The 12631-nt window shown below is 32.9% G+C and overlaps 1 non-coding gene across 50 annotated transcripts in view; it reads left to right on the forward strand.

The window, feature by feature from the left end:
- Positions 1–12631, forward strand: part of LOC127731838 (uncharacterized) — a 112618-nt gene that overhangs the window by 62368 nt on the left and 37619 nt on the right. For 49 of the 50 annotated variants that reach the window (XR_007995798.1, XR_007995791.1, XR_007995795.1 and 46 more), the window contains exons 5-6: positions 1653–1919; positions 4626–5075. This is a non-coding gene — a transcript (uncharacterized LOC127731838). The remainder of the gene's footprint in view (positions 1–1652; positions 1920–4625; positions 5076–12631) is intronic. The other variant, XR_007995836.1, reaches the window with a different exon arrangement.

A 12631-nucleotide genomic window follows, 5' to 3' on the forward strand; every position in this document is an offset into this window, starting at 1 on the left:
TGAAACTGCTGAATCAATTCAGCCAAACTTGGGCTGAATGGGTTTAGAGTATCTAGTTTAAATTTCTACATTTTATTTCCTTGTTCGTCAAGAAACATAGCCATTATGGCTAAAATTGAACAAAGGGATAAAATGCTTTTTTTTTTTGCATTTGAAGAAAATATGACAGATACAAAGAACATTTAAATGGCATTTTTAAGCCACTTATTAATATATATTGAAAAGCAAAAATAATCATTGATGAAAGATTTAATCAAAAATTTACAGGTGGGCGATTCAGGCTCTTGAGAGCCTCTTGTTATGGTTCATTGGTCAATGTTAAGTTTTCATTGTTAAGTTTTTTTCTAGGATATTTCAAGCAATAGGTCAACTATATTTGGTGTATGGAATGATTGTAAGGTATATGTCTGTCTTGCAGGTATCATCTGACTGTGACCTCATTTTCATGGTTCATTGGTCAATATTAAGTTTTCATGCTTAAGTTTGTTTCTTAGAAACTATAAGCAATATGTCAACTGTATGTAATACATAGATTGCCTGTAAGGTGTACTTGGATGGTTCATCTGACCTTGACTTCATTTTCATCGTTCACTGGTCAATGCTACGTTTTCCTCGTTAAGTTTATTTCTTAGAAACTATAAGCAATAGGTCAATTATATTTCGTGTATGGAATGATTGTGAGGTGTACATGTACATGATGTATTTCTTGTTTGGTTTATCTGACCTTGACCTCATTTTCTTTTATTATCGTAATTTTATGTGATACTTGTAGTAAAGCTTTATATTTAGGAGTATCAACATTAAATCAATTTTCAGTAAATGAGGCAAGACATTTCAGTGTGTGCACTCTTGTTTTTCTAGGAGTTATGCCTGTGTGAACTTAGAATGTTGGCCTAAATATACTACTGTAAGAGTTTATCATCGCAACTCCTCTGAAACCACACACCAGAATTTTATGAAACTTTGTAGATAGTTAGGACATACTATGTATATGTGCATATGCACAGGAAATTTTTATCAGTTGATTTTTGTAGGAGTTATGAGTTTTAGGAATCTGGTGAGATTTTGTTTGCCCAGTGACAATTTTGGGGCGTGGGGTATGTGAGCGTGCTCACAAAGGTTCTTTAATTCGAGACAATTGTGCACAGACTCTGGCATCATAGCGAGTTGATTCTTCAAGTATATTTCCATAGCTTCTTTCTGTATATTTCTATGTGGGTATTAAAGCGACAACTGAAGCACATTTCGTACTACAAATGTACAAACGATCAATGCTTTTACAACACTGTAAAATGACAAAAGAAGGATTCAATTTTGATAATGAGATGTTTATGCTACAATCATGATATAGCAGTTCATATCAAGCTTTTCATTAGTTTTCCTATGCATTGTTCTGATGTTCTCAAAGGAAGCACATGCAGTCATGAAAAAATGAATTTTATTGGTAAATAAATAAAATATAATTTTGGAATGTCTCATGACTGTTGTCTGTCAAACAAAACTATAATAACATACATGTAATGCAATTGAATATTAAATATTAACATACAGTGAAAACAGGCACACAAAATAGTTATATTTTTATACTTAATTAAAGAGAGTAAAGTTATGATCTTCTACTTTATAGAAAAACTCTTTATGAAAAAATATAGTTGCAGGTGATATGGTTCCAACTGAAATAAAATTAATGGCTGACAAAAGATCTATTGATTTGTACCTCAAATTACTTGAGTCAGGATCTGAGAAAAAGAGAGACATACGTTTAGTAATAGTTGGGAAGAAAGGTGCAGGAAAAACCTCATTGATTAAAAGATTGTTCTCTGAAGAGAATACAGATGTAACTAGTACAAATGGAATAGAAATCCACACAATAAAATGCAAAGCAATGTCTGATGATGGCATATGGAATAAATTAGATGGTATGATGTATAAGCTTAAACACAAATGTTTCTCTATTATTAAGAAAGTATTTATAATGTTTTTGATTTCTAGTTTACATGACTTATTATTCAGCAATACTTTTGGGTTGTTTGAGGACTATCTTTTAGTTTTCAAAGCATAGGTATTACAGGTTGCACTTTGTAAATACAGCCATGACAGCTGGTTCACAAGCCACGCCTCTTTTGGGGAGATATATAATATTCATAGCTATTTTGTTTTGTTTACGTACTGGTTCCAAGATATAATCTCTATGTTTCATCTCTTAGAGAAATAACTTGGGAATGTTACAAAAATGTATAAAAACACATGGTAGCGGTGAAAAATGAATTCTGAAGAAGACCCAAAGTAAAGGTAGGGGTAGTTCAGAATTTTAGTATAAGTTTAAACTCTTAGAAGTTTGTGGCATATAAATGTTGAAAATATACTGCACAGCCCTATGTTTTGACCTTTGACAGGGGGTATTCAATTCCCACTTCCCTCCCCCCTGACTCCCGCTTCCCTCCCCTAGACTTCCGCTTCCCTCCTTTAACTTATCATTTCGTTCAGATATGCCTCCTTTCTCCCTTCACACAAGAAAATCTAGAACTGTGAACATACCTCCGTTTCTCCAACCAGTCCTTGCTGGTGAAGGGGTTGATCTCAATGATCCTCAATGGACATGAACATCATCACATGCGCACGAGTATCTAGCATACCATACCAGAGGATTGACAATGACAAGATGCACCAATAAAAAATAAAGATAACTTTAAAATCTAAATGTAATAATCTACGTAAATATATACTGTACTGAAAAATTTATATATAAATACATAGATTGATTTCCATATTCCTGAATGTAGAACTGATCATGAAAACTTTAAAAAGAAATAACAATTGCATTCCAGACAATTATTTTTAAGAAGATATTGAACTTTGTATTTCGATTTGAAACAAATTTCTTCACAAGTTAAGATATAATAAGCTACTGTCCTGGCAAATTTGTTTTTACTTTAAAAGTGAAAAGTATTCAATTTCTTGATTTTTTTTATGATTGTGTCTGTAATTTTATAATAATATTAAATAGTATATACCAGAAAATTGTATTAAAGAAACTATTTCATTTATAGTTAAAAATTGCTTTATTTTTTTACGCCATTTATGCAGAAATTTAATGTAATAGGCTACTGTCCTAGCAGATTTTTTTTTTGTGTTAACAAAATGAAAGTCCATAATATTTTATATTTTCATAAAGCTTATATCTTAAACTTTCCAATGAACAAAAGTTTGCTTACCAGACATTCATTTTGAAGAAGATATGCAACGTTATATTTTGAATTTGAGCCAATTTCAACAAAACTTCTAATGTAATAGGCTACTGTCCTGGCAGATTTTTTTACCTTAAAAGACAAAAAAAATATTAAATTATAAATTTTTGAAATGATTATTCCCTAAACATTATAAAAGTACAAAAATTTTATGCCAGACAGTTGTTTTGGAGAAATTATTTTAATTGTAAGTAAACTTTTCTCAGCATTTTCCGCCATATTTTTCTTAAAATTTAACTGTCTTGCATTTTTTTTTTACTTATAATCATACAGTTTATATTTTAATAACATGTTGAGTAAAACGAAAGTTACAGATACAAACGTATCAAAAATAACTGTCCTGGTTTTTAGACCTTCCCGTTGGATACAGACACAGATACAATACTGTACAGACAATACGGAAAGTCTGGAAACGATCTTTTCGCATGCAATCTTCTGCAAATAATCTCCAAACCCAATAAGATGGTCTTAAAGAATAACAACACCTTTTATCGTGTAAGATTTTTGTTTAATACAGCACTGAATTGGTTTCCCTGTTTCCTCGATTTCTTCATGTTCCCGCCCCGCTCGCTCCCGGTTCATGCCCCCTTACTCCCGGTTCCCGCCCCCCTTACCTCCTGTCCATCCCCTCTTATAACACTTTTTCATGTCTTATTTATATTCATCTATTTAAATTGCCTTTTTTTATATGCCTATTTTTAGAGCTGATGTTGACGGATAATAGATGTTTTCCAGTCGTAAAAATGTTGATACTTTATGAACATTGTGTGCGTTTTCTGTTGTTTTCAGTGAAATCATTGTACTTCTGATATACTCTTAAATATGGTATAAATCAAAGTTCCAAATCAATCCAGTTTATGTGGATTTGGTAGCTAATGCTGTTTTAACATGTAGAGACATTGATATAAAATGTGTTATGATTGCCCATAAGACAGCTTTCCAACAAAGACCAAAGGATGAGGGTGTAAACAATTACAACTCACTGTTTGCCTTCAAAATTATATGTTAACCACATCATCTCATGATGATTTAAGTTTTATTTTCTAAGGTTATATAATGATTCTTAATGCATGCTTTTTTTTTAATTTATTTTGATGAATATCTTTACTTTATTTAGCAACATATTAATAATAAGGTATGTGTAGAATATGCATCAAGTTTTGTGGTTTTTGTCAAATCTGTTATATCAATATTACAACCAACTGAAGAAACTCCCTTTTCAATTGTGATAACTGTTCATGAGTATTTTTGTAGAACTAGCTAAGGGTTGGAAAAAAAATTGATGGACAACATTTATTTTGTAACTGTTTATTGCATATTTTATGATAGGATCTTACTTAGTATTTCTTTAATATTATTATAATTTTCTAATGATAGGAACCAATAAAGAAACTGAAATTCATGCAAGACTCTTGAAACAATACAAAGGAACAATTGAAGCATCAGTACAAGAAGTAACACATGAAGTTGTTAGGGAAAACACCCTCATAACCATTCTGTACAAGCGTATTGAGGAATCAAAAGAATCAGAAACAGTAAGCCAGCAGCCTAAAAAAAGAATACTTCAAGTAACCACTGAATCTCAAGTTGAACCTCCAGTAACCTCGCAGCAACGAAACCAATCATTAAAACAGGCAAAATTGGATATTGAAACCATGCTTAAATCTAATGTTGATTTACATGACAAAGAGGAGTATGCCACATTATTGCTATGGGATTTTGCAGGAGATGAAGAATTTTACCACACACATCAAACCTTTTTGTCCTCAGGTGCAATTTATCTTGTTGTAACAAAACTCAATGAAGCTGACGACAAAAATGCACAAGGTAACATTTCATAGAGTTAAGATAAGTGAGATTTAAAATATTTTATATTTTATTTAACTTTTTCTTAGCTTAAAATGCAAATTGTTGTCAAGAACTATAGATTCCAATTTATGCTCCAAGTAAAGAACAGAGCTCCAGATAAGAATTCACAAATTGGGGTTTTTACCCACCATTTTTTAATGTAATTGGGTGATAAAGTTTTTTAATTGCATCATCAATTCCAATTCACCCCTCTAACAAATATCAAATTGGGTTTTTCACCACCAAGCCCCTTAATGTATTGGGTTTTTTCATCAACACAATATTGAATATTTAGACATTTTATAATCGCATTTTATCAAACCGAGATGTTCATCCATCTTAAATATGTTTCTTTCTTTGTATATGCGATAGCTGTTTTATTTGGTTTATACACTGACGAGCAATTGTAGGTTAAATTTGTGTCCGGTTTTAACCGTTCTGCCAGTTTTGTATTTTCTCACAACTTATATAAACTGCAGCTGGTGTCACTAGTTGGGCAGTAACTAATTACCTTTCTAGATCACATATGATCACCCTACAGTTTAGTTGGAGTAGGTATAGCTACGTGTTTAGATTTTTTTGTAATATTATATGTGAACATAAGGTGCTGTAAGATAGTGTTGCCACTCCTACCACCTAATTGCCAGAACTACTTAAAAAAAAGTAGTTCCCAGATTGAAGACATACCCCCAAAAACCTTGACCAGGTTCATGATAGGGTGGTTTAATGATTCATTTTAAATTTACAAATAATCCGGCAACATCAATTAATTAAATGACAATATTTCACTGCACTTGCCAATTAGACAACTATCTTAAGCATACAATTAGACCAAAACCAAAGAAAGGACCAAGCTACATTGACGTAAAAACGGATATGTGTGTTCACTCATCAACTAAAATAATAGACCGAATTATCTGTCGTTCAAAAGCTTTTTTTTATGGTGCTTTTGTCACAAAAGCACCATAAAAAAAAAAGCTTTTGAACGACAGATAATTCGGTCTACTAAAATGACAAAATAATATATATTCAATTATACTTGAATGTTTTTGTTTATTTTAATTTAAATAAATCTGGGTTAAGTTTTTCCTTATAATTGTTATTAGAACTTTTGGTTCCGATGCTTTCCAGCTACATATGATGTCATAATTAATTTGGCCTTACATTGTTCCAACTGAGCATGCTGAGTTTATTGACGAAACCCCGTGTTTGTTCTAACAATGTTCTCGTAAAGGCACGCAAACACGCCCGTGCGTTCGATGAACTCTTCATAAAAACACTAGCTGAGTCTTGTTATCATCATAGTAATCCCTCAGCTATCAAAAAGAAGCTGAAACCATTCAATACTTTTACCGGACATTTACTTTCGTTTTAATTCATTGTGTGTTATGATAAAACCCGAGCAATTCGAAAAGATTATAACAACTTGACAAACCCTAATTGGATAAACGCAGAGAAGATCGAAATGTTTTCATCAACACGTGCGAAAGGACATTTCCAATTATAAATATTATAAAAATAGATTTACGCACGACTATGTAAAAGATAAGGGTAAATAACGCAAACGATAGCGAATAAAAGCGTAAAGAACTCATGGTTTGGCATATAATAGGGTTTTCTTTTGAATGTATTGGGTTTTAGAACGCTGCAATGGTCAATTGCATTGGGTTTTTAATTATTTTTATTGCGTGATCACGCAAATACGCAGCTTATCTGGAGCTCTGAAAGAAGAAAATATGGGAGGCAATCAGTCAATTGGTCCGAGGACACAGTTATCGTCCTTAGATTTTCGTTGTCTACAATTATAGTCCCTAGTGTGGACAGTGTATAACTTGCAAATTTTGTTCATACACTTTCCAAATTTATTTCTTCATATTTTATGCATGAAATATTAAGTTAAGGGATGAAATTACATAAAATTATTAAAAAAATTTGGGTGCTGAATCTTTATGTTAAGTAGTGATTTGGTCCAGTTCAAAAAGGTCAAAAACTAGTATGTCTGAAGCTGTCGAACTGAATTTTAGACCCCCTTAACATAGAATTGTCAATATTTTGAGTTAGAGCTGGTAGACTTTTCTATAATTTTGATATTATTTGTCCCAATAGTAGTACACTACACTGTAAAAATCTTTTTGAGATAGAGCAGGTGCGATTTTTTGGAAAGTTTGCTATAGCTTGCTATAGCAATAAACTTTCCTATGGCATCGGCCTCAAACTCGACTATCTAAATATAGGATGTGTGTTCTACCCCTAGATAATGTAGTACTAGTGTTTGAATACAAATTAAATAAAGACGCTTTTGAAATTTTTTTGAGTTACTTCTATTTTGATAAACTTACAGCTTAAAGAAAATTAATTAAAAATTGGACTGAAGGTTCACCGACAATTCAAGTGGATCCAACTTTATTTTGAAAATGGGTATCACAAAAACTACTTCGCGGATCTGCCCTGCACGGAAGATAAAATCAATACACATCAAAACGAGGCAGCAGTTTCTACGTTTAATTAATTGAAAATTATGAGGGCCTGATTTTTATTTCGAGGTGTGTGTTGGTTTTTTTTTTTTTACATTTATTCATGAAATTAAAGAATTCTTATTGTTAAGAATGTCGTAATCTTTTCAATTTTTACATTTGCGAATGGTATTAGGTGTGACCTCTATAAATTATGCATACTTTGAACTGTCACTGTTTATGTTATCTGTATGTTTTCCTACGGGAATCCCTAGACATGCGTTTAATCCATATATGTGAACCTCCTGACGGGAGTACAATAATCCCGGTGTCACGGGTCTCCCGCGTCCTCCGATCGAAGAGAAAATAAATACCGTGTTTAAAAAATTCTCATGAATGAACATTTTCTGGCACCATTTTTACGATATTTACAAATGTTTATTAAAGACGTAAAAGCCCGAGTGTATTGAAAGTATCCTCATATCTCGGCCCATAACAACTCGGCCTATAACATACAATTGGCCTCACAAAATCGGACTATAATTTTTTTATACGACCGCAAAAAAATTTTGTGGTCGTATATTGGTATGACATTGTCGTCGTCGTCGTCGTCGTCCGAAGACACATTGGTTTTCGCACTCTAACTTTAGTTTAAGTGAATGGATCTCTATGAAATTTTACCATAAGGTTCAATACCACAAAAGGAAGGTGGGGATTGATTTTGTTTGATGGGGTTATGGTTCCAACAGTTTAGGAATTAGGAGCCAAAAATAAGCATTTTTGTAACTTCCAGACTTAGTGTATGGATCTCTCTGACATTGTACAACAAGGTTCCATATCAGAAAGAGAATGCTGGGATTGGTTTTGGGGGTAATTGCCTCCAAATTTTAGGAATTAGGGGCAAAAAAGGGGCAAATAAAAAGCATTTTTCTAGTTTCATGACAATAACTTGTGTGTAAGTGTATGGATCTTTCTGAAATTGTACTACAAGGTTCCATATCACAAAGGGAAAGCTGGAATTGAGTTTGGGGGTAATTGCCAAAAACGTTTAGGAATAAGGGGCCAAAAAGGGGCCAAAAACAAGCATTTTTCTAGTTTCATGACAATAACTTGTGTTCAAGTGTATGGATCTATCTGAAATTGTACTGCAAGGTACCATACCACAAAGGGAAGGCTGGGATTGAGTTTGGGGGTGATGAATCATAAGGGGGTTCAAAACATTGGGAGGGGGGGGTGGTGGGGTTTCATTAAAATTTTTCATTTTAAATTGGTTATTTCTGATTTATATGTAAAATCAAATAATAATGATATGGTTTGAATATGTAAATTAAAAAAATTTAAGTTCTTAGACCATATTCATTCTGTGTCAGAAACCTATGCTGTGTAAAATATTTAATCACAATCCAAATTCAGTGCTGTATCAAGCTTCAATGTTATGTCCATACTTGCCCCAACTGTTCAGGGTTCAACCTCTGCGGTCGTATCAAGCTGTGCCCAGCGGAGAACATTTTTTGCAAGATTTATTAAATTTTCAAATGACTATAACTCGAAAACAGTAAGTGATAGACACACACGGTCTTCAGAAATGATCACAGGACAATAAAACAAATCAAATAAAATATAGGATGAGTCCCTATGGGTCACCCCCACCCACTTCAATTTGAGAATGTGCTTTTATCTTGTAAACAGTCGAGATCCCCACCCTTAAACCATATATATTCTTGTATGAGACAATAAAATAAATCAAATGAAATATTGGGGGAGTCCCTGGGGTCACCCCACCCCCTTCTGTTTGAGAACTTGTAAACGGTCGAGATCCCCACCCCTAAACCATAAATATTCTTGTATGGAACAATAAAACAAATCAAATGAAATATAAGGGAAGTCCAAGGGGGGTCAACCCACCCACTTATTTATGCAACGTGTAAACGGTCGAGGTTCCCACCCCTAAACCATAAATATTCTTGTATGGGACAATTAAACAAATCAAATGAAATATAGGGGAAGTCCACGGGGGTCACCCCACCCCCTTATATATACAACGTGTAAACGGTCGAGGTTCCCCCCCCCCCCCTAAACTATAAATATTCTTGTATGGGACAATTAAACAAATCAAACGAAATATAGGGGAAGTCCACGGGGGTCAACCCACCCCCTTATATATACAACGTGTAAACGGTCGAGGTTCCCAATCCTAAACCATATATATTCATGTATGGGACAATAAAAAAAATTAAATGAAATATAGGGCGAGTCCCTGGGGGTCATCCCACCCCCTCCTGTTTGAGAACATTTGTAAATGGTTGAGATCCCCACCCCTAAACCATAAATATTCTTGTATGGGATGATAAAACAAATCAAATTAAATATAGGGGAAGTCAATGGGGGTAACCCCCACCCCCTCCTTTTTGAGAACTTGTAAACGGTCGAGATCCCCACTCCTAAACCATATATATTCTTGTATGAGACAATAAAACAAATCAAATGAAATAAAGGGTGAGTCCCCTGGGGGTCACCTCCCCCTTTTGAGAAATTTTAAACGGTCGAGATCCCCACCCTTAACCATATATATTCCTGTTAGTCATTTCAAGAAGAATTGAATGACATGTATTGATTTATCGTCCTGAATATGCATGAAATATTTGCCACTAGACGTTAAGCAACCAACAATCAATCAATCATGTATTGATTTAAGTTTGCTGTCTTATTTAAATTAAGAGATGTGGTAATTTTTGCAAATGAACCAGCTTTTCAAAAGAGTTCAAAGGAAGAAGCTATATAAACAATTATAGGTCACCATATGGTCGTCAAGAATAAGAAAAACAAAATGTGGAACAATTCAAACAAGAAAACTAACTGCTTAATTAGTAATAATACAATTTACTAAAAACAAATATGAAGGACCTAAATCAATAAAAAATACTAAAATCACAGGCCCTTTATATGGGATGGGCACAGAAAGAAATTAACAGAGCTTTCTGTATATTTGATTATTTAAAATCTACAGTTTAAGACTGCAATAGAAATTATCAAAATTTTACATGACAAACATATGAACAAAAGAGATTTTTGATAATTGCTGATGAGACTATGGTTTCGGAAAAAAACATGTGATTAAATACATATTTGAAATAATACACATCTACAACCCATTTGAAATAATACACATCTACCGTTGCAAACTTTCCACAGGTGCTATGCAGCACTTTGATTTAATTTGAATTTATTGTCTTAAAGAAATGCACTACGAAATAACTGTGTTCTCGGGCCTAAGAAATGAATTCAGGAAATGTAGATTCTGTACTTTGGCAACTTCCCTGAATGGTTTGCTGGTTTCAATTTGTCAAACTCAATAAAAGTAAAGGATTTAAATCTTTATTTGAAAGAAATTCTGTTAAAATGTCCCATTTTGACATTATACTGCGAAAGTAAGCATTTTGTAGCAGTTTCCATTTTTATGCCTAAGAGGCATGCTGACTTTCTATCTGACAGCTTTTTATGCTTTGATATTTGTGTTTCTATGATTAATTCAAATTCTATTAACCATTTGTGAACTCTGAATGTAGAGAAAAGTAGATTATCACAGAAAAAAATGTGCAAAATGTGTTGTAATTAGGAACTGGTCGAACGGCCTGTTTGATGTATGTGAAATGTGAAGAGCTTTGTACATAAAATTTGTAGTCCATCATAAATATTTCACTTAATCTGTACAAAAAGCACTTGACAATGATCTGTGCACCTTATTCATTTCATAGACTACCTTTATTTTTTTCTGTAGGATAGCATGTGGTTCAAATATATGCCAGTTAAGACTAAAACTACATGCAAGTTTTCCATTGAAAAGTGAAAAAACTGTGCACAGCCCATACTGTCTGCAAAAAAAGTTGAATGCAAGAGTCCTTTTGCAATTAGACTTCTTGTATCATGACATCTTAGCATAGAAATGAGCAAAAAGTAACAAATTTCCATTTCTAATAGCTTCTGTATGCATTTTTATATGTAAATATGTGCTACGGCCTAAATTGACTCTAAAAAATGTTCAGTCTTGCATGACCTAAGACCATTTTATACTCATGTGGTATGCTTTTTGTAACTTTTCTTTCCATTTAAAGTATATTTAGTATATATGGAAGAATAATTTATGGTTAAAAAACTTCAAAAAATTCAAATTGGTTGGAAAAAATGCATGTTTATGCAAGGCTCCCCTTAATTCGAAAATCTCAACTTTCAGGCACAGGCTCATATAAATTTGACTTTTGAATAATTGTAATAAATCTGAAAAATCAAATGAGTGTTCAGTTTCTTTTAATACCTAATATTTTATATCTAAGAGCATTTAAAAAGCAAATTTTTGCAATATTTAAATTTTTAAAGCCCAAATCTTGATAGTTGAAATTAAACATCCAAATTTCAATATTAAAATAGCCATAGTTCCTATGATATATATCCTCTTGCCATGAAACTTGGCCAACTATCTTATAATTCCCTAAGCTTAGGTCATGCAACGTTTTATTAGAATTGGTCAAGTCTTTCTATTCTATTAGGTCCGAGGACACAGTTATCGTCCTTAGATTTTCGTTGTCTTCAAATATAGTCCCTAGTGTGGACAGTGTATAACTTGCAAATTTTGTTCATACACTTTCCAAATTTATTTCTTTATATTTTATGCATGAAATATTAAGTAAAGAGATGAAATTACATATTAAAAAAATTTGGGTGCTGAATCTTTATGTTAAGTAGTGATATGGTCCAGTTCAAAAAGGCCAAAAACTAGTATGTCTGAAGCTGTCGAACTGAATTTTAGACCCCCTTGACAAAGAAATGTCAATATTTTGAGTTAGAGCTGGTAGACTTTTCTATAATTTTGATATTATTTGTCCCAATAGTAGTACACTACACTGTAAACATCTTTTTGAGATAGAGCAGGTGCAATTTTTTTAATTTGAATGTATTGTCTAAAAGAAATGCACTACGAAATAACTGTGTTCTTGGGCCAATTAATTGCATTAACTGTTCCAATTTTACTGCACCAGATGTGCATTTCAACAATGAATGTCTCTTCAGTAATGCTCGATGGCAAAA

Source organism: Mytilus californianus, unplaced genomic scaffold, assembly GCF_021869535.1.
Source record: "Mytilus californianus isolate M0D057914Y unplaced genomic scaffold, xbMytCali1.0.p SCAF_21, whole genome shotgun sequence".
In the NCBI taxonomy this organism is placed as follows: Eukaryota; Metazoa; Mollusca; class Bivalvia; order Mytilida; family Mytilidae; genus Mytilus; species Mytilus californianus.